Source organism: Gopherus flavomarginatus, chromosome 6, assembly GCF_025201925.1.
Source record: "Gopherus flavomarginatus isolate rGopFla2 chromosome 6, rGopFla2.mat.asm, whole genome shotgun sequence".
NCBI lineage: Eukaryota > Metazoa > Chordata > Testudines > Testudinidae > Gopherus > Gopherus flavomarginatus.
The window spans coordinates 104,333,897-104,353,679 of record NC_066622.1 but is presented as its reverse complement, the minus strand read 5'-3'; the positions used below and the strand labels follow the sequence as shown (position 1 = coordinate 104,353,679).

At 42.2% G+C, this 19,783-nt stretch overlaps 1 protein-coding gene across 4 annotated transcripts in view; it reads left to right on the top strand.

The window, feature by feature from the left end:
* Positions 1-19,783, top strand: part of SGMS1 (sphingomyelin synthase 1) — a 213,205-nt gene that overhangs the window by 26,791 nt on the left and 166,631 nt on the right. Inside the window, exon 2 of one of the 4 annotated variants that reach the window (XM_050959560.1) lies at positions 8,798-8,949. The exons of the other annotated variants lie outside the window; for them this stretch is intronic. The gene's annotated coding sequence lies outside the window, so the exon portion shown is untranslated. The remainder of the gene's footprint in view (positions 1-8,797; positions 8,950-19,783) is intronic. 4 annotated transcript variants of the gene reach the window in all.

The following is a 19,783-nucleotide window of genomic DNA, read 5'->3' as shown; positions in this document are numbered from 1 at the left end:
TGAATGTTATGATTCCTGATGTCAGGTTTTGTGTCCATTTATTCTTTTGCGTAGAGACTGTCTTGTTTGGCCAATGTACATGGCAGAGGGGCATTGCTGTCACTTGATGGCATATATCACGTTGGTAGATGTGCAGGTGAATGAGCCCCTGATGGCGTGGCTGATGTGGTTAGGTCCTATGATGGTGTCACTTGAATAGATATGTGGATAGAGCTGTCATCGGGCTTTGTTGCAAGGATAGGTTCCTGGGTTAGTGTTTATGTTGTATGGTCTGCGGTTGCTGGTGAGTATTTGCTTCAGGTTGGGAGGCTGTCTGTAAGTGAGGACTGGCCTGTCTCCCAAGATCTGTGAGAATGAGGGATCATCTTTCAGGATAGGTTGTAGATCTTTGATGATGCGCTTGAGAGGTTTTAGTTGGGGGCTGAAGGTGATGGCTAGTGGCGTTCTGTTATTTTCTTTGTTGTGCATGTCCTGTAGTAGGTGGCTTCTGGGTACTCCTCTGGCTCTGTCAATCTGTTTTTTTGCTTCAGCAGGTGGGTATTGTAGTTTTAAGAATGCTTGATAGAGATCTTGTAGGTGTTTATCTCTGTCTGAGGGATTGGAGCACATGTGGTTGTATCTTAGAGCTTGGCTGTAGACAGTGGATCGTGTGGTGTGTCCTGGATGGAAGCTGGAGGCATGTAGATAACTCAGACGAACTGGCCAGGTAGACAGGAAAAGCCCCACAAACTTTTGAATTTAATTTCCTGTTTGGCCAGCGTAGCGAGCTGATCAGCACAGGTGACTATGGAATGCCAGAATCTCAAAAGAGCCCAGCATGGACCGAATGGGAGGTAATGGATCTGATCGCTGTATGGGGAGATGAATTTGTGCTATCCCAACTCTGTTCCAAAAGATGAAATGCCAGATATTTGAAAAAAAATCTCCAAGGGCATGAAGGACAGATGTTATAACAGGGACCTGAAGCAGTGTTGCGAGAAGCCTACCAAAGAACCAGAGAGGCAAATGGCTGCTCCAGGTCAGAGCCCTAGACATGCCGCTTCTATGATGGCATTCTAGGGGGTGCCCATACAACTACCCCACTACTGTGCTTCCTCCTCTCCCACCCCTCCCGGTCTACCTTGGCAGTTATCCCCCCCCCCATTTGTGTGATGAATTAATAAAGAATACACAAATTTGAAACAACAATGACTTTTTTGCCTCTGCAAGTGGAGATCAAAGAGAGGAGAGGAGGGTGGTTGGTTTACAGGGAAGTAGGGTGAATCAAGGGGGCTGGTTTTCATCAAGGAGAAACAAACAGAACTTTCACACTGTAGCCTGGCCAGTCATTAAACTGGTTTTCAAAGCTTCTCTGATGCACAGCGCATCCTGCTGTGCTCTTCTAATCACCCTGGTGTCTGGTTGCATGTAATCAGCAGCCAGGCCATTTGCCTCAACCTCCCACCTTACGTCTCCCCCTTACTCTCACAGGTATTGTGGAGCACACAGCAAGCTGTAATAACAATGGGAATACTGGTTTCGCTGAGGTCTAACCGAGTCAGTAAACTGTGCCAGCGAGCTTTTAAACGTCCAAAGGCACATTCTACCACCATTCTGCACTTGCTCAGCTTATAGTTGAACTGCTTCTTACTGCTATGCAGGCTTCATGAGCCATGCGAGCAAGGGATAGGCTGGAGTAGGTGTGACCGCGCGGTGCTGCTGACTGGGAGAGCAGCCTGAGACAGAAGCCTCCAGCTGGCATAATATTCCAGGCAGGACTGAATCTCCATTAGACGAAGCTTAAAAGAAGAGAATTCCTATTTTTGTCCAGGACCCCGACTGACCTCATGGAGGCCGGCCAGGAACACCCATGTCTGCTCAGGCGCCCCCAACCAACCTGAGGTTGGCCAGGAGCACGCCCAAGCTGCTGCCACTGGCTCTCAGTCGTATTGTATTGTCGACTCTAGCCTTGGTACTGTGAACGCACACTGCCAACTTAATGCGCTTAGTGGGGACACACACAATCGACTGTATCAAATCGATTTCTAAAAAATCGACTTCTATTAAATCGACCTAATTTCGTAGTGTAGACATACCCTTAGTTCCACCCTTAGACACAGAGCTGGAGCATGATGGAGAGAAGTTGTGAGGCAGAGACGCCTCCTGTGCATCTTTTGGGGAGAAGAATCTAGCCTTGGCAGCTGCTTCCTTCCTGTGTATAAAGGCAAACTATAAGGGGAAGGTAAGCTAACACATCAAAAACAGTTGAATAGTACAGATTGTCCAAGGGAATCTGGTTCAAAAAGATGGAGTAAAAATAAAAAACAAATTCTGTTCCCTAAGGTAATGCATAACTATTAAACAGATTTCAATGGTGAATATACACACACATCTTCAAGCAGAATATTTGGTTCTAAAAGCTTAACTCTTTTTTTTATCTTTCACCTTTTGAGTCTGACATTCAAGTTGCTTCTTTAGGCTTCCTGCAAGTTGTTTCATTCACAGTAAGATATTACTATTATTAAATCTTTAAAAGGATCACTTTCTTTCCCTGTTGGATGGTGTACTCCAGTGATGGGCAACCTGTGGCCCATCTTGGTAATCCGCTGGCGGGCTGCCGGACAGTTTGTTTACATTTGCATGGCTTCCCGCAGCTCCCAGTGGCCGTGGTTCGATGATCCTGGCCAATGGGAGCTGTGGGAAGCGTCGTGGAACTCTTAGTTACAAACGAAGAGCCTCAGACTTAGGAACATGTTGAATGATTTCATTGTTTTAGAGGGACAAGGTGGCTGAGGTAATATCTTTTATTAGACTCAACTTCTACTCCTGCAGGAATTCTGTGCTACTGCACATGTGCAGAGTTCATGTCCCCCGCAGATTTCTTTGCTTTCCTGCAGGAAAAAATACCTTCTGATAGGAAAGCAAAGGGAAGCCACAAGAAGGGTCATGCGCCCCTCCACTGTAGCATGGGTGCATTGTTTTGGGCATTCAGAGCAGCTGATGGAGAGAGAAATCACCGTGGGTCAGGGGCCGGACTAGGGACACCCCAGCTGGTGGCTGCTACCCTGTGCTGGGCTCATCTGCTAGTCCTAGCTGGGTTGCGGGTGGGGAGGACAGACTTCTTCCCCTGCAAGGAGTGGCTGGGGCCGGATCAGACCCACCCCTAGAAATCACCCCTGGCTGCAGGAAACTCCAGCACCCCTTTCCACCACTTCTTGCCCTCATTGCTTCTCAGCCACAGGGGAGGGGTCACTGTATGGGGAGCTGATCCCGTGTCCACCCAACCCCCTTGCATCCAGACTTCCATATACAACCCCCCTCATACTGAGTCTCCCCCCCCCCCGCATCCAAACCCAAACCCCACTGAGCCTTATACCCTGTACCCATACCCCCCGCTGAGCCCCTTTCTTTGCATCTGGACCCCCACCGAGCCTTTCCCACTGAGTCTCCTGCAATCAACCCCCCCCCCCAATGAGCCTTAGCCCTTCTGCACCTGGAGCACCCCAACAAGACCCCCCCCGCATTTGGACCCCCCCCACACCCGACTCAGCACTAACCAGCTGCACCTGGACCCCCACCCTACTAAGCCTTACACCCCCAGTGTCTGGACCACCCTACTGAGCCCCCCACCCCACACCTTCCTTGCTGAGCTCCAATCACACTCGGACCCACCAAATGAGCCCCCTGCACCAAGACGCCCTACCGAGCTTCTCGCACTGAGATTGCCACACACACAACCTTCTCAACCCACACTTGGATCCCCCCACACTAAGCCCCTCCACACTTGGATCCTGCTGGGCTGAGCCTGCCTGCACGTACCTGGTATTCCTGGCGTGAAGGGGCAGCACCCTAGGTGTTTCTGGGGGCAGGCCCAGCCTTTGACCTGTGTCAGAGTCAAGTGTAGTCTCACTTCCAAGTCCGTGTGCCAGAGGGGAGCTGCAGGGCGATCTTCCACCTCCATGCAGCCAGGGCCCTGTGCTCTCCACTGCCATGCTGGAGCCTGCAGAATTTTAAAATATTGTGTTCAGAATCTTTGTCACGTTGGCACAGAATTTTTTATTTTTGGGGCACAGAATTCTCCCAGGAGCAAATTTCTGTTGGTAAAAGAGAAAAAAGTTTTTGAACAGCACTGATGTTATTTTTCAGCTTTTCAAATGTTATCTTTTCTTCACTTAGTTGGTATAGATAGCTTGTGTATGTGTTCTGTTATAGAAAGCAAGTTGTTGTGGTCTGTATTTTACATGATTATGTAATTCAGCTCATTATAAAGACTAAACCATGTGCTTTACTAGCAGAAGGAAAGCAAGGTAATTGTGCTCTGTCTTCGTGAGTCTAAAGTTCAAAAGTGCAGGTGGACTGCTTATTCTTAGTGACTGCACAGATAGCAGTGTACCATTTGAGCAACTGAGTGGTTCTGTTTTTCTCAATGCTGTATAAGCAATACATGAGATTCTCTCAAGATTGTGTGTTTCCAAAGTGTAAAGTTTGGGTCAGCTGAGTATAATGAGATATACTGTAAAAGACCCTGACTTTAAAAATGAAGTATGTTGTATTATATGTTGTTCTAAAGGCATTTGTTTGTGGTTTTACTAAACTGTGTATTAATTAATAGATGCCCTTTTCTCTAATAAAATAGGCACCTTTTTGTATATGTGGTCCTCTAGATGTCATCTTTTCAGTTAAAGAAACAATCTAAAATTACTGTGTTAGGAAACCTAGTGGCAGTCACCAGTAACCATCTCCAACAGTACTTCTTTCCCCCCATAATAAACAGTCCCTTTCAAGTCCTCCAACTCCAAACGCCTGAATAAATAGAAAAATCTTGTATCATGTCTTGAATGTTTAAATCTGGGTTACTTCAATGAGGAGTAAGTTCCAAATCTGAAGGCGGCTAATGAAGAAAGCGGTACTAGCATCTCTCCTCTTATTTTTAAGTGAAGGGGCTCTTGCTCATTGCTTAAGCTGATCTTGGGTGTGCAGCTTTGCATAGAGAGCGGCAGTTTCTCAAGTAGGCGGGTGCTAAAAATGTTAGGGCTTTATAGGTCAAAACAAACATCTTAAATTCTGCCTGGAAACCAATAGTATTGATATTGTGAAAGCAGGATTCCTTTGTTAGTGACACTGGTTAGTTGAGTAGTTTCTTGCTGGATACTATGCTGTGAAGTACATATGTGCTTGGGGAACATAAATACAATCTCGTACAAATGAAAATCATTCAGAAAATTACTTACCCAATTGTATGTTTTATAATTATTTAAGTCTGCTACAGTTTTTTGTTCTGTCACTTGTTACAGCGTACAGGAAGGTATACATCATTAAATGTTAGTTCTCGTGTGCGTTTGGGCATCTGTGTTTGTACAGCCAATTACGGGCTTTCTGTATTATCATATTAATAGTTACCTATTAACATGGAAGAAAATGTGCAGTGTTCAGCTGATATCTCTCTAGAGGGTTGATGTCCATAAAGTTAACAGATATGTAGAAGTATTACAGAGGTCAACCTTGCAAAAAGAGGAAAGCTACAGCAGCATATTATAAATGCTGTATATGTAGGGGAATGATTATTAACCACTCCACCCCCATCTGTCTATATGTTAGCTTTCTGACTACAAGATTCTGGTATCCACAATAGAGCAAAGTAAGTAGGTATGCTGCAAGACGTGGCTGACACAAACATGAATTGAGAAATTTTTTAAAATCACTGCATCTTCTGCAAGGATATTGCTTGTCTTTCTAAATTCATATTCCTGTATTTAAGCACCATACTAAAGCAGATGACAAACTACTGGAGATACCACACAAAAACGTTAAAATCTAATCTCTTTTGCCATGATAGAGTCCTCATTTTATTTGGATTTTATGAAAGAGCACATCTGTGCTTAGGGAAGTGGAACATTAAGCTTAAATCAACATAATAGGTAAATAAGTATAGCAAAGTTGAAACACCATATCTGCTGTACAGTGCAAACCTCATCTAATCATCAAAGTAGAGAAAAGATGTGGGGAGAGGAAGAGAAATCCAACTGCCTTTCCCACCAAGGGGACAGAAGGGTATCACACGTATTCATTAATTATTTAAAAACACATTAAAAGTATTCCCTTAATAACAGACACAATTGAGGTTGTGAAATACAAAAAGTAGGGAAGTGGGGAATAACAAATGAGGTCAACTTAAAAAAACCTCTTAATATTTAAGTCAGAAGAATGATTAGAGAAGTGGGGAGAGAGTTTCAATCTTTAGCACTCATTGCAGGAAAGGCAAGTTAATCAGGGGCGTGATACTGAGATTCCTAAAAAAAGGTGGCATCAGAGTGCAGATATGTGTCACCTGGCTAGTCTCTAATAAAGGTAAGGCTTACACAATTTAGGCTTTAAAAACTATGTATGCCAACTTAAAATCAACTTTTTGCTTTAGAGGCAACGTGAATGTAATATGATTGCTCAAACCAGCTGTTGTGTGCTGAGCAAGCTGCCAATGACAGAGAAGAGATTCAGCTGCAATAATCAAGCCTCCTGGTCATGAGGGCATGTTTTGCTAATTTATTACAGATTAAATAACTCTGCATATGCAATTGAAGAGACTTTCAAGCTGTGTCTGACATAGTTTATCATTGACGGGATGGTCAAGGTTAAGCCAACATTCTTATTTTTCTTCATTACATCAGAATGAGTCCTCTTGAGTATGTCATTGGGGTCCAAGTGCAGCTGTAGTTGAATAGCTGTTGTTTCTCCATCACCCCAGCGGAACAGGAAAGTGGATTCCGAAGTGTAAATTATTAAATTGCTGGGATTTGTTGGCATAGGTATTAAATTGCTTAAAAACACACTGTGCCTACATGCAATACTGTGTGTGTGTGTGTGTGTGTGTGTGTAATATATATAATATATATATATATATATAAAAATCACTTCAGAAATATATTTAAATTGAGTATCTCTTCAATTTCTTTCTTCCATATATATATGGAAGAAAGAAATTGAAGAGACACTCAATTTAATTTTTTTAAAATTGACTAATTTTTTAAAACAAATGAGTTTCTGTCAGAGTACCTTTTAAATAATATGCTCTGAAAGTATTTGTAAGCAGTTATTTAAAAGTAGGTAAGGGTTTTTTGCTTCTTGGTTCATGTTTACAAAGCCTGTTAGCAGTGGAGGAAATGCAGAGGAAACACTGAAACTGTACAGAGTGTTGGAGGGTATGTCTACACTGCAATTAGACACCCTCAGCTGACCTGTGCCAGCTTACTTGTCCTGTGGAGCGCAGGCTGTTGAATTGCAGTGAAGATATTCAGACTCGCACTGCAGCCCAAGCCCTGGGATCTTCCCATTTCTCAGGGTCCTAGAGCTTGGACTGCAGCCCAAGTCTGAATGTCAACATTGCAATTAAATAGTCCCTTCACCCAAGTGAGCTCCATGAGCCCAAGTGAACGTTGGGTAAGCCATGGGTTTTTAATTGTAGTGTAGGCATACCTAGAGAGACAAGGTGAATGAGGTAATATCATTTATTGGACTAACTATTATTGATGAGGGAGACAAGCTTTAGAGCTTACCCAGAGCTCTTCAGGTTTGATAAAGTATTGTTAAATATGCAGAACAAACAAGATGGGGAAAAAATAAATCTTTTTGTTAATTTCTGAGTTATAGTAATTATAGGTCAAGTACAGAAGGTACAAACCTTTCAGACAAATGTGAGTTTTTTTCCGGATAGTGACTCTATAAAGATAAAAGGAAGATACTGAGGATGTCCCAAAAATTAATGTTACTAACTAACTTTACACGAGCCTCAAGTTAAAATGTTGCATAAGTTTCAGGTTCAGAAATTTATAACAAAACAAAGTCTTCCTTAGTATTGCAGTCATTCCTCCCTGCCCTCTCTCTGCCGTAAGTCTCTGACTCATAGCTCCTCCCCAGAGTTCCTTCAAGTTCTTTCATGAATTTCTTAGGTCAGTGATGCCCAACCTTATTACAGGAGGGCCACGTAAACCTAAGCACAACCTTGTGTGGGTCAAACAAATGCTACAAATTTTAATAAGATTTAAAGTCACCTGTACTGATTTATGCTTTAAGTTGACCTTGTTTCATAAGTAGATAGGTTGTTTCTGTGTACAGTATTGTGTAAACTAAAGTGATGTAAACATGATTACAAAACGCTAATGAATTGGCTGTTAATATATTGTGTTGAAGCAGGACACAGGGCTTATGAAATGGTCTTGTGGGCCATGGGTTGGGTGCCCCTGTTTTAGGCCTCCATACTCATAGCTACAAGAGTTTTATTTCATTTTCTTCTCTCAGCTTTCAAGCTCTATAGTTTCCCAGCTTCTCAAGCACCCCCAAGTCACAGTACTTCAGACTGGAGATTTTTATTTACCTGATCAAACTATCTTATTCTTCTCTCCTCTCCCCTTCACAGCTTGTTTAATCACACTACTTTCACACTAAATACCGGCATAACAACAGGGACATTTTGTAAACAGCTTGTGACTCTGAGGGAAAGCAACATGGAAAACTGACATCATTGTGGCAGCATAAATTCTGCTAGTTTGAGTACAGAAGCTAAAAGTGAGCTGTAGAGTATTGCCAATATAGCTTAAATTTCACTATTTAATTTGTGATCAAACTTCAGTCACTTTGGGAGAGAATTTGGGATGGAAATTTGTAGGTATGAGTCTCTCTCTTTTATTCCATTCTTATCCCTCTTTCTTTGCCCTTTTCCCATTGAAATATTTGTTATAACTAGGGCCATCAATTAATTGCAGTTAATGAATGCAGTTAACTGAAAACAAAATTAATGCGTTAATTTTTTAAACTGCTTTAATAGCATACATCTGGTTGGAGGGAGGCATGGGCTGCGGAGGAACCTGACAGTGTCCGGTCAGATGCAGTAACCCAATCTGCCTCTGGAGGGTGGGAAGAGAAGAAGAAGGAGAGGAGAGAAGAGGAAGTGGCTCCCATCCCAGCACCGGCGGAGAGGTAGGGATCTTGAACTCACCATTGCCTCCAGTGAGCCCCTCACTCTGGGAACTGACCCCTCCTGCCTGTGCTGTGCCTCAAGATTCTTCTAAAGGAAGAACTAGAAGTAGGACTGAGTGGATTTGTAGATTCTAAAATATTACATTGTTTTATTTTTGAGTTCATTTAAAAAAATTACTTTTGTAAGTTCAACTTTCATGATAGAGATTGCACTACAATATTTCTATGAAGTGAACTGAAATACTATTTCTGTTGTTTCTTTTTTTTATAGTGCAAATATTTGTAATAAAAAATAATACAAAGTGAGCATGGTACACTTTATATTCTGTGTCGTAATTGAAATCAATATATTTGAAAATGTAGAAAATATACAAAATATTTAAATAAAAGTATTCTATTATTGTTTAGCAGTGTGATTAAAACTATGATTAATTGTGATGAATTTTTTTAATCGCTTGACAGTCCTAATTATAATTTTGTGTATCTCATATATACACATTATTCATTATAAAAATAAGCACATGAAGTAATAAATGTATACAGCTATTTTTGTGCATGTTAGGATATAAATACATTCAATGTTCTGTGATGTACTGTGAACATTGTCATTTAATTTGATTTCTGAAGTAAACTTTTGGTGGTCTGTTTTCTGCTGCAAAGATTCTCCAAATGAAAAGGCGGTCAATCAGCTTCTCTGTGTTGAAGTTTCAGTGCAGGTTACTACAGAGGAGGAAACACCTTTCTTAGTCATCAGTAGGCAAACTGTTTGTGCAATTCTGCATTTCTTACACTGAGACAATTTTGGTAAATTAGTCAACTTGAGCAGGGATTGCAGAATCAGGCTCTCTATTAACATTTTTGGTAGTCTCACTATCCACTTCCGTAGACATTAAATCACTTTCAGTTGAAATGTAATAGCCTGTTACAGTTGCAGTAGAACTTTGAAGAAATGGTGTATTCTGATGATGGAAAAATCAAAATCAGTATCTTCACAACTTCTGAGAGGTATAATGATCTGTAAACTAAATACAACTGATGAATGCTTACTTACCATAAGCAAGGGGAGACCAAATGACTTGACAAACTTAATAGAAACTTTGTCAGCAGCACTTCCACTGTGAGGCATAACTTTATTTCAGTAACTGGAAATTGTGTTTTCCTCTTTTAGCCAGGTCATATTGTGAGAAATTACTTGCACAGCTCTAGAAATAGAGCTAACTGGAAACTCCTGTATCCACAAAACCTGACCTTGAATGTATTTGTTCTTTTTTGCTAGGATCTACACCGGGGTTGGTAACCTCTGGCATGCGGCTCGCCAGGGTAAGCATCCTGATGGGCCGGGCCAGTTTGTTTACCTGCCGTGTCGGCAGGTTCAGCTGACCGCGGCTCCCAATGGCCTTGATTCGCCATCCCAGGCCAGTGGGGGTGGCGAAAAGCCGCGGCTAGCACATCCCTCACCCGCGCCACTTCCCACTATCCCCATTGGCTTGGGACGACGAACCACGGCCAGCCGAACCTGCTGATGAGGCAGGTAAACAAACTGGTCTGGCCCGCCAGGGTGCTTACCCTGGCGAGCTGCGTGCCAGAGGTTGCCGACCCCGATCTACACTCAACCGGGCTCAGAACAGTAACTCGTTTATACTGGTGTGTAGTTTTTTTTCATGCAAAGCTTCTATATTTATGTTTAGGGGAGGAGAGGTTGCTATAGCTTTTCTGAGGATGTTATATATATCTTTGTTTTAGCGTGGTCCTTAGAGGTTACAAATGGAACTGAGCAGAATAGATATTATGGAAGTAAATATGGTGTAAAAAACATCTAGTGAAGGACTAGATTAAGGGAATGGTAATACATTGTAATATAGTACACCTCCTAAATAGCTAGCTTGAGACAAGACCAGTTTGGTGATGATAAAGTAGTTAATTACAATGACTTTTGGTCTGTGTGAACTGAGCTGGGGATCTCTGTCAAACTAGACGGTATTCGTGTCACAGCTACTCTTTGAATTCTCAGCAGAAGGAACTGAGTGGCCATGGAGATTAAGCTACTCTTCAATTTCCTGAGGTGGAGTATCCTGCTCAAGGTTTGGAATAGTGTAGGGAAATTTGTCCTGCTGTTCATGCTGTGCTGATTTTCAGATAGGACTACAGTCTGTATGGTTGTCAGTTTGGCACACTTTGAGGCCTAAACTCACTAAAATATAAATAGATTCCATAGATGTGACTAATTTTCTGTTTCAGTTTTGTACATTATGTGCTGACCTATTTGCAAACCCTTTTTTGATATATGAAGGAGGATATACGAAGGATTGCAAACCCTTTTTTGATATATGAAGGATTGCTTTTCAGGTGTGGGCTATTTTATTTCAGGAGTGTTTTGCAGAGGGTGGAGATGGGAGTGTGGCCTTTTAAAATAGATCAAACCTTCTTGGAGTTGTGTTCACTCTCTCTTTTTTTCATTGCACACTGAAGCCCACAACTTAAAATACAACATTAGGGTTTTCACTGGAAATGCTTCAGGAAACACTGCAGGTATTTTGATATGTTGGTTTTCTGCAGTCTCTGTGTTACACTGGAATGCCTATTTTGTTTTGTGTAACCATTTTTTCCCTTGTGTAAAGAAAAATGGAAAGCTAAAATGTAGTTTTTAGTGTCATGTGATGGATTTTTGATTGCTTAGCGTTTCAGTACTATTCCATTGGCATATATTTCCTTTTTTGTATGCTATATAAAGCAATTGATCTTTTTAAAGAAAAAGTGGAAGTGTAAATACTGTATAAGCAGTCTGATCCAGAACCTGCCTTTTCATAGGAAAGGTGTACATGACTGCCAGTGTCAGAAGTAAACTGATGTTTAAAAAGTTTGTAAACTGTGGGGTTCAAATCCTTGAGAGCCTTGGTTTTTTTCATATTAAATTTACCTCAGCTACATGGTACAAGTACTGTAAGTAGCTTTAGGTTCTTGTATAGTTTGTCAGGGAGTTTCTCTTTGGAATTAGTTTGCTTTCCTCCTAGGAAGGCTAAGTACTTCTTAAAGAATCTGTTTCATAGTAAAGATTCCTTCAACTACTTTTTGTAACATGCAAAAAAAAAGGGGAGGTGGGTGGGGTGAGGAGGAGGCCTTCTGTTGCAGTGTCTGTTTGCTTATTTAGTCTCCTTAACTGCCCCAGGTCTACTCCAGTTGAAGTCAGAAGTAAAAAAGAAGGCAAATTTTGGAGACAGCGCAAACTAAAGCTTCATTGTATAAATCTGAATGTTCTATAGAGAAATAGCTTGTATCATTTCTTAGCAAGCTTTTACAGTAGTGAAAGAAATATGGTGAAAGGTATTTCATTATTCTAGTGCTGGCCATCCAGTGAAATTTTTCTGGCATTTTTCTTAATTTCAAAAGTGTATTATTTAGTAGTATTTTGCTGCAAAAGATATATATGGTAGAGCTACTGCAGTAGCAAAAAATTATTTCCACATCACTACTTTAGAAGAGGACAAGCTTTCTGCCCCTTGTTTGTTTTGCTAATGTGTTTTAAAAATGATAGTGTTGGGGATGGAGGGTAGTGGCTAATTTGACTGCTCATGGAAGAGTGTGACTGGTGGGTCTTGCTGTGGTTGGGCATTGCTTAAATTCATTGGCAGAGTTGCAGGAAATTAAGCCCCAAGAAGGACTGTAGACAGAAAAAGAGCATTTCTCCTTTGCATCTTACCAAACTGAAGTGAAGAAGATCTGAATAACTGAGGGACCACTCAGTCTTACAGAAAAATGTGTTTAATTATCATACTGCAGGAGCAACGTATTCAGAGGAGAGACTCAAAGGTGTTGGTTTTGTATAAATGGGTGCCCTGGTATTTGGTAAGAAAGTGCCCCCATGTTGCTTCCCTCACTCCTCCTCATTCATCGTTTCTCTGTTTTGTGCCTCTGCAATTTCACTTGAATCAGAGTAAATACCTTGATCGGGGTTTAAGGGATTGTGCTCTGTGCAAACTACAAACTGTAGTCAGTGGTAGAATGGGTCAGGGAAGGAGACACCACTAAATGGGAAAGCTTTGAACTCTAGAAACAGAGCCCCTCTTGATGCTCCTGGAACTGTAACATCCTTAATATTTCTGTCGTCTGACGTCATAGGACCAGGATGGCTAATTTAAATTGTACCAAATTGTAGGTCTTATGCTGGAAAATGTCTAGTGCAGAATACTAAGCTCCTTGTCACTGACGATGGTTTTAGTGTTTAAAACTCTGGTCTTCAGAGAACATTTTTTCTGTAATAGTTTCACATGATGTGTGTGTTACTTTGTTGCTTTTGAGATGGATACGAATGTTTAAGATATGTGTTTGGGTATACGAAGATTAAATTTCATTACTCAGAGCTAAATTAAGTTCAGGAGTGTGGGAAAGTTTCTTGCTCCATATGAGTACGGAAACCACTTCTTGGTAAACTGTCACATAGAAGGATTGTGCCTGTACTGCTGCAGCACACTATCCTTCCGCTACAACACGAGAGTGACACAAACATTTTCATACTAGTCTTTCTGTCAGGATCTCTGAGCAGCCCTGGAACATTTCATCCCTTGTTGGGAGAGGACAGAAAAGACAAACTGAATAGAAGAGACCAAGTGACCCCATCCTTCTTGTTTGCTAATTTCTCTCTCTCTCTTGCTGAGCTCTAACCGCCTCTCTTTCTTCTGTCAGCCCCTTGCTCTCACCTGGTTCCTTTTCCTCCCAGTACAGACATGCTTTGGTCTTCTCTAGTTTAAAACAACCACTCTTGATCCTTTCTTTGAAATAATCACCCAATCCCTTTTTCCTTCCATTCATCTTCAGATTTATTGAACATGCTGTTAATTCCCAGGCAGACTGTACCTCTGGCTCCTCCTGGTTTTTTCCATGTGCACGCCCTCTAGGTCTCAGCCCTCAGGTCACTTTTCTCTTGAGATGGAATCATCCAATTCTCCCACGCTCAGATGAGGTGGCAGGTTCTGTGTATCAACTGTGATCACCTCAGCAAGTTTGACTTGTGTCCAGACCCTGCTATTCTGTTCTCTCGGGGGCAATGGTCATGTAATCAATAATCAAGCAGCCTCCTAAAACAAAGCATCATTTATTTATTTGGAGCCAAAGCACTTCAGAGACAACATATTTTTAAAAATAATAAAATAGGCTGTCAGAGGGTAGCTGCACCTGTATTCCCTTTCCTTGGTCCCTTGAGGGCACCCACTTAAAGGTTTCCTGCTCCTAGCCATCACCTCTCCTGGGCAGAGACTTGCATCTTACTCTGTCCTGACAAGGAGTTTTAAGACTGCACAGCTCCCTGGATTTACACACTACCTAAATAGGCCAGTGCCTGTACTTTGCTTTCTCTCCAAAGGCTATGCTAACTATACTACCCACAGTTATAAGTTACTACACAGATTCTTCTAAACAAGCACATTTTTTTCTTAAGGTAAAAGCATTACAGTGAAAACATAACGTGTATAAGAACTTGTATTTTTTTAAAAGCTTACCATAGGTCACCCATAAATACTGTGGGGCTCTAGTAGGTCAAGTTCTTCCAACCCTTCTGCAAAGATTGTAGGTTCCTCCCCATCTTTGGACAGAAAATCCTGTCTGAATGTTGGATCAGAAAGAAGGCCCTGAATCAATTGAAACTCAGGCTATTTATTCAAAAATCTTTCTTTTGTCTGTTGGCCACTAGAGAATCCATTTTGACCCAGAATATGCAAGCCTCCCCTGGCGGTGATATTTCTCTCAGGAGCTTTGTCATATACAAATAGTTAAGGGTTAATAGAACAGGAGTACTTCATGTCTCTCTTGCCTGTAAAGGGTTAACAAGTTCAGTGAGCCTGGCTGTCACCTGACCAGAGGACCAATCAGGGGACAGGATACTTTCAAATCTTGAGGGAGGGAAGTTTTTGTGTGTGCTGTTAGTTTTTGGTTGTTGTTCACTCTGGGGGCTCAGAGGGATCAGATGTGCAACCAGGTTTCTCTCCAATCTCTTTGATACAGTCTCTTATATGTCCAGAATAGTGACTATTAGGTAGATAAGGCGAGCTAGGCTTATGTTTGTTTTCTTTATTTGCAAATGTGTATTTGGCTGGGAGGAGTTCAAATTTATATTTTGCTGAAAGGATTTTAATTTGTACTTGTATACTTAGGCTGGGAGGGTGTTCCCAGTGTCTATAGCTGAAAGACCCTGTACCTATTCCATTTTAAATTTACAAAGATAATTTTTACTGGTTTTTCTTTCTTTAATTAAAAGCTTTTCTTGTTTAAGAACCTGATTGTTTTTTTTATTCTAGTGAGACCCCAGGGGACTGGGTGTGGACCCACCAGGGAATTGGTGGGGAGAAAGGAGGGAAGGGGGAAAGAGAGGGTGATTTCTCTCTGTGTTAGGATTACTTTCTCTCTCAGGGAGAGTCTGGGAGGGGGAGAGAGAAGGAGGGGGAAGGTGGATTTTCCTCTCTGTTTTAAGATTCAAGGAGTTTGAATCACAGTAATCTTCCAGGGTAACCCAGGGAGGGGAAGCCTGGGAGAGGCAACGGTGAGGGAAGGGTTTACTTTCCTTGTATTAAGATCCAGAGGGTCTGGGTCTTGGGGGTCCCTGGGCCAGGTTCTGGGGGGACCAGAGTGTACCAGGCACTGGAATTCCTGGTTGGTGGCAGCGCTACAAGTACTAAGCTGGTAATTGAGCTTAGAGGAATTCATGCTGGTACCCCATCTTTTGGACGCTAAGGTTCAGAGTGGGGAATTATACCATGACAAGCTTATAACCTGGTTGTTTTGTCTTACTCACCATCTGCTATTTTTTACATCCTGGAGGACCTGTGGTAATCTGTCCCACTCTTCCTACATTGGCTCTCCTTTCACCTACATCAGATATAAGCTCTTGCTCCAGCTTTAAAATACTTCATAACTTAGTCCAGCCCTAGGTGAGGTAGTAACCTATTGTGAAGTTGATTCCTGCCTTTGCTCTGCCAGTATTCCCAGCCTCTACAGTCTGCCATTCAGCTTTCTTCCTAAACATCTCCATGTTTTCTCTTTGTCTGGCCCTCATGCATGGGAAAAATCCTAGGTAAAATTAAGATACCTATTACTTTAACCTCCTCCATATCCATCCTTAAAACTCACCTTACTATGGTCCCTACACACCCCAAACTATTCATCATGGCTAGACAGGTGACTTATTCCTCTTCCCCTTCTTTCCTGTTCCTGCTCCCTTCCTCTCTCTCTATCCTCAATTACAAAACCTGTAACAAAGCTAGGCCAATTCTTCACTAGATTAATTTGTGTCTGATGATCAAATTTTAATTCTTTCTTACACACATTGCTGAAATATCCATCCTCTGCCTTAAACCCTTGCACAGCACTTGGGATCGTCTTGAATGAATAAAATGCATAGCATACTATCTAAACTGATTATGGTGGCCCTTTGGAATGTGGCCATTGCTAGGTTGTAATGTGAATAGGGTGTTATATAACATAGCACATCAGTTTAGGACAAGAACTGAAACAGAATGCTGTATCAAGTTGAAAATGTACGGGTAACACAGATGGGCAGAATGTAACTACCAGAATTTTAATTTGACCAGGACAGTAGGACCAACACCCCTATTTTTGTGTTTAAAGAATAAATTGCTTCAGAATTTTTAATAAATACAATTTTAAATGCTGTCATCTGTTTATTGTTAGTTCAAACAGGAATTATTTCAGGGAAGTTCTAAGGACTGTGTTCCTCAGGAAGTCAGACTGGATGATCACTATGGTCCCTTCTGGGTTTATAGTCTCTTTGGGGAAAAGTCATCAGTTTCTCACTGTTCATTCACAAAGTATATTACTGAACTTTGCTGGATGTCTAGGAGGAAAATCAGGTTACTAAATGGATGTCTGAAGAAAAGTGACTTGGCATTTGTTAAGATGAGATTCTGTTGTGGAGAAATATATTAGGAACTGATGAACAAAGTTTAATAGAAATGCTTTCTGCAAGTGGATCTGTTAATCCTAGTTTAAGAGAGGGCATTTTATGAGATAGCAGCTGTGCGTTTCCATATTATTAGACAGTAGCATTATCATTTATCAGTTCAGACAATGCTGTGACTGGATCCTTAGTTTGTTGTTCTGCAACTGGGAATTTTGCTGCCCTGTTGTTTTTTTCTTTGGGAAAGAATGTTTGTTACAGTCAAAAGGAAATGTAATATTTTTGGACACTTTTTGAGCTCTGCTAGCAACAATGGTCCTATGTTAAATGGCCCTTTGTGATGCTTGGGGATAATTGAGTTTTTTTCCCCCCTAAACCTGTTCTCTTTTTTTCACACTTTAAATAGCCAAAAAACAAACAAACAAAAAACCAAAACAAAACAAAAAAAACCCCATCATACAGATAAGGAACTTACAGTAGTAAAGGTCAAAGGTGTTTAAATCAAAGGATGTTTATATCTAATCCACATAGGACACAAATCAAGGAGAAGGGGCGTCATCTGAATTGGTAGCCCTGTAATGGCTGGCCTGCAGGGAAAATCAAGTTTAATTTTCATTTGATGTTCCATATTGGCATTTATAAGATTTGAAGAAATAAGATGTTCCCTTCTCCTACATAGGGGAAGAAAGCCAGTAGTTTAAGGTTTCTCAGCCTCCCTTTTTCTCCCCTTTTTTTACTCTCTCATCTGTGTAACATAATTCTAGGAAAGCCCTTCTGTGTGTCACTCTGAAACCTTTTATAACTGTAGAATCAGTGTGAAGCTATAGAAGCAGCTACAAGTGTGATTGAGAATTCTTGTTGCACAGAATAGCACCAGGCTGAATCATCACTGGCTTTCGTGGTCTGTTACTGTCCAGTTTTTAACTTCTTAGCCATTTTGACTTTACAGATTACACCAGTGCTGTGTACAGTGGCAGTGGGGCATATATCTATTGCTGTGCCAAGAGTCCTAGACTATTGTGATTGAGGCCTGGTCTACACTATGCGTTTAAACCGATTTTAGCAGCGTTAAACTGATTTAACGCCGCACCCGTCCACACTACGAGACCCTTTATATCGCTATAAAGGGCTCTTTAAATCGGTTTCTGTACTCCTCCCCAACGAGAGGAGTAGCGCTAAAATCGGTATTACCATATCGGATTAGGGTTAGTGTGGCCGCAAATCGACGGTATTGGCCTCCGGGCGGTATCCCACAGTGCACCACTGCTGTCCAGAGCGGTCATAATCTGAACTCGGATGCAGTGGTCAGGCAAACAGGAAAAGCCCCACAAACTTTTGAATTACATTTCCTGTTTGCCCAGCATGGAGCTCTGATCAGCATGGGTGGCGATGCAGTCCCAAATCCAAAAAGAGCTCCAGCATGGACCATACGGGAGATACTGGATCTGATCGCTGTATGGGGAGACAAATCTGTTCTATCAGAGCTCCATTACAGAAGACGAAATGCCAAAGCGTTTGAAAAACATCTCCAGGCTACACAGTGCTGCGTGACAAACGTAACGGAAAGCCAAAGAATCAAATGGACGCTCATGGAGGGAAGGAGGGGGTACTGAGGACTCCAGCTATCCCACAGTTCACAGCAGTGTCCGAAAACTATTTGCATTCTTGGCTGAGCTCCCAGTACCTGTAGGTTCAAACACATTGTCCAGCATGGTTCAGGGTATAGCTCGTCAATTTACTCCCTCCCCCCACCACGTGAAAGAAAAGGGAAAGAAATCGTTTCTTGACTTTTTTCAATGTCACCCTATGTCTACTGAATGCTGGTGGTAGACGCGATGCTGCAGCAGTGAAGAGCAGTATCCGCTCCTCTCCCCTCCCTGGTGGGAGATGGCACAATATGACTGCTATCCGTCATCACCATCAGTCCGTGAGTGCTCCTGGCTGGCCTCAGGTGAGGCTAGCCGGGGGCGACTGGGTAACAATAGGAATGATTCCTGGTCATTCCCAGTAGATGGTACAGAACGGCTAGTAACCATCTTCATCATAGCAAGTGGGAACTGAGCTCCATCAGCCCCCTCCCTTTCCTGTGTAAAGAAAAGATTCTGTACTGCCTGGACTATCATAGCAGCGGCATGCTGGGCTCCTCTCCTCCGCACCGCTTAATGTCCTGCCTGGACTGTCATAGGACCGGGAGGCTGCCTCCCCCTCATTTTATCTCACTAACAAGTCACAGTTTCTTATTCCTGCATTCTTTATAACTTCATGACACAAATGGGGGGGACACTGCCACGGTAGCCCAGGAAGGTTGGGGGAGGAGGGAAGCAACGGGTGGGGTTGTTGCAGGGGCACCCCCCATGAATGGCATGTAGCTCATCATTTCTGCGGAATCTGACACGGAGCAGCTGTGCTCTCTGATACACTGATTCTCTAATACACTTGCCCCATATTCTAGGCAATATGCCCCATATTCTAGGACTGACTCTATTTTTAGAAACCATAAAGGAGGGATTGACTCGGGGAGTCATTCCCAGTTTCGCCTTTGCGCCCCCAGCCGACCTCAGCCGCGGCACCCATGACAGCAGCAGACAGTACACAATGACAGATAACCGTCATCTTACTGCAATTTTACAATCATAGCAGACGGTACAGAACGACTGATAACCGTCTCTGCTATCATGCAAAAGCAAACAAATGCTGCTGTGTGGCGCTGCAGTAACGCCTCTGTTAGCAGCATCCAGTACACATATGGTGACAGTAAAAAAAAAAAAAAAAAAAGCTGAACGGGCTCCATGGTTGCCATGCTATGGCGTCTGCCAGGGCAATCAAGGGAAAAAGGGCGCGAAATGATTGTCTGCCGTTGTTTTCCCAGAGGAAGGAATGAGAGACAACATTTACCCAGAACCACCTGCGACAATGATTTTTGCCCCATCA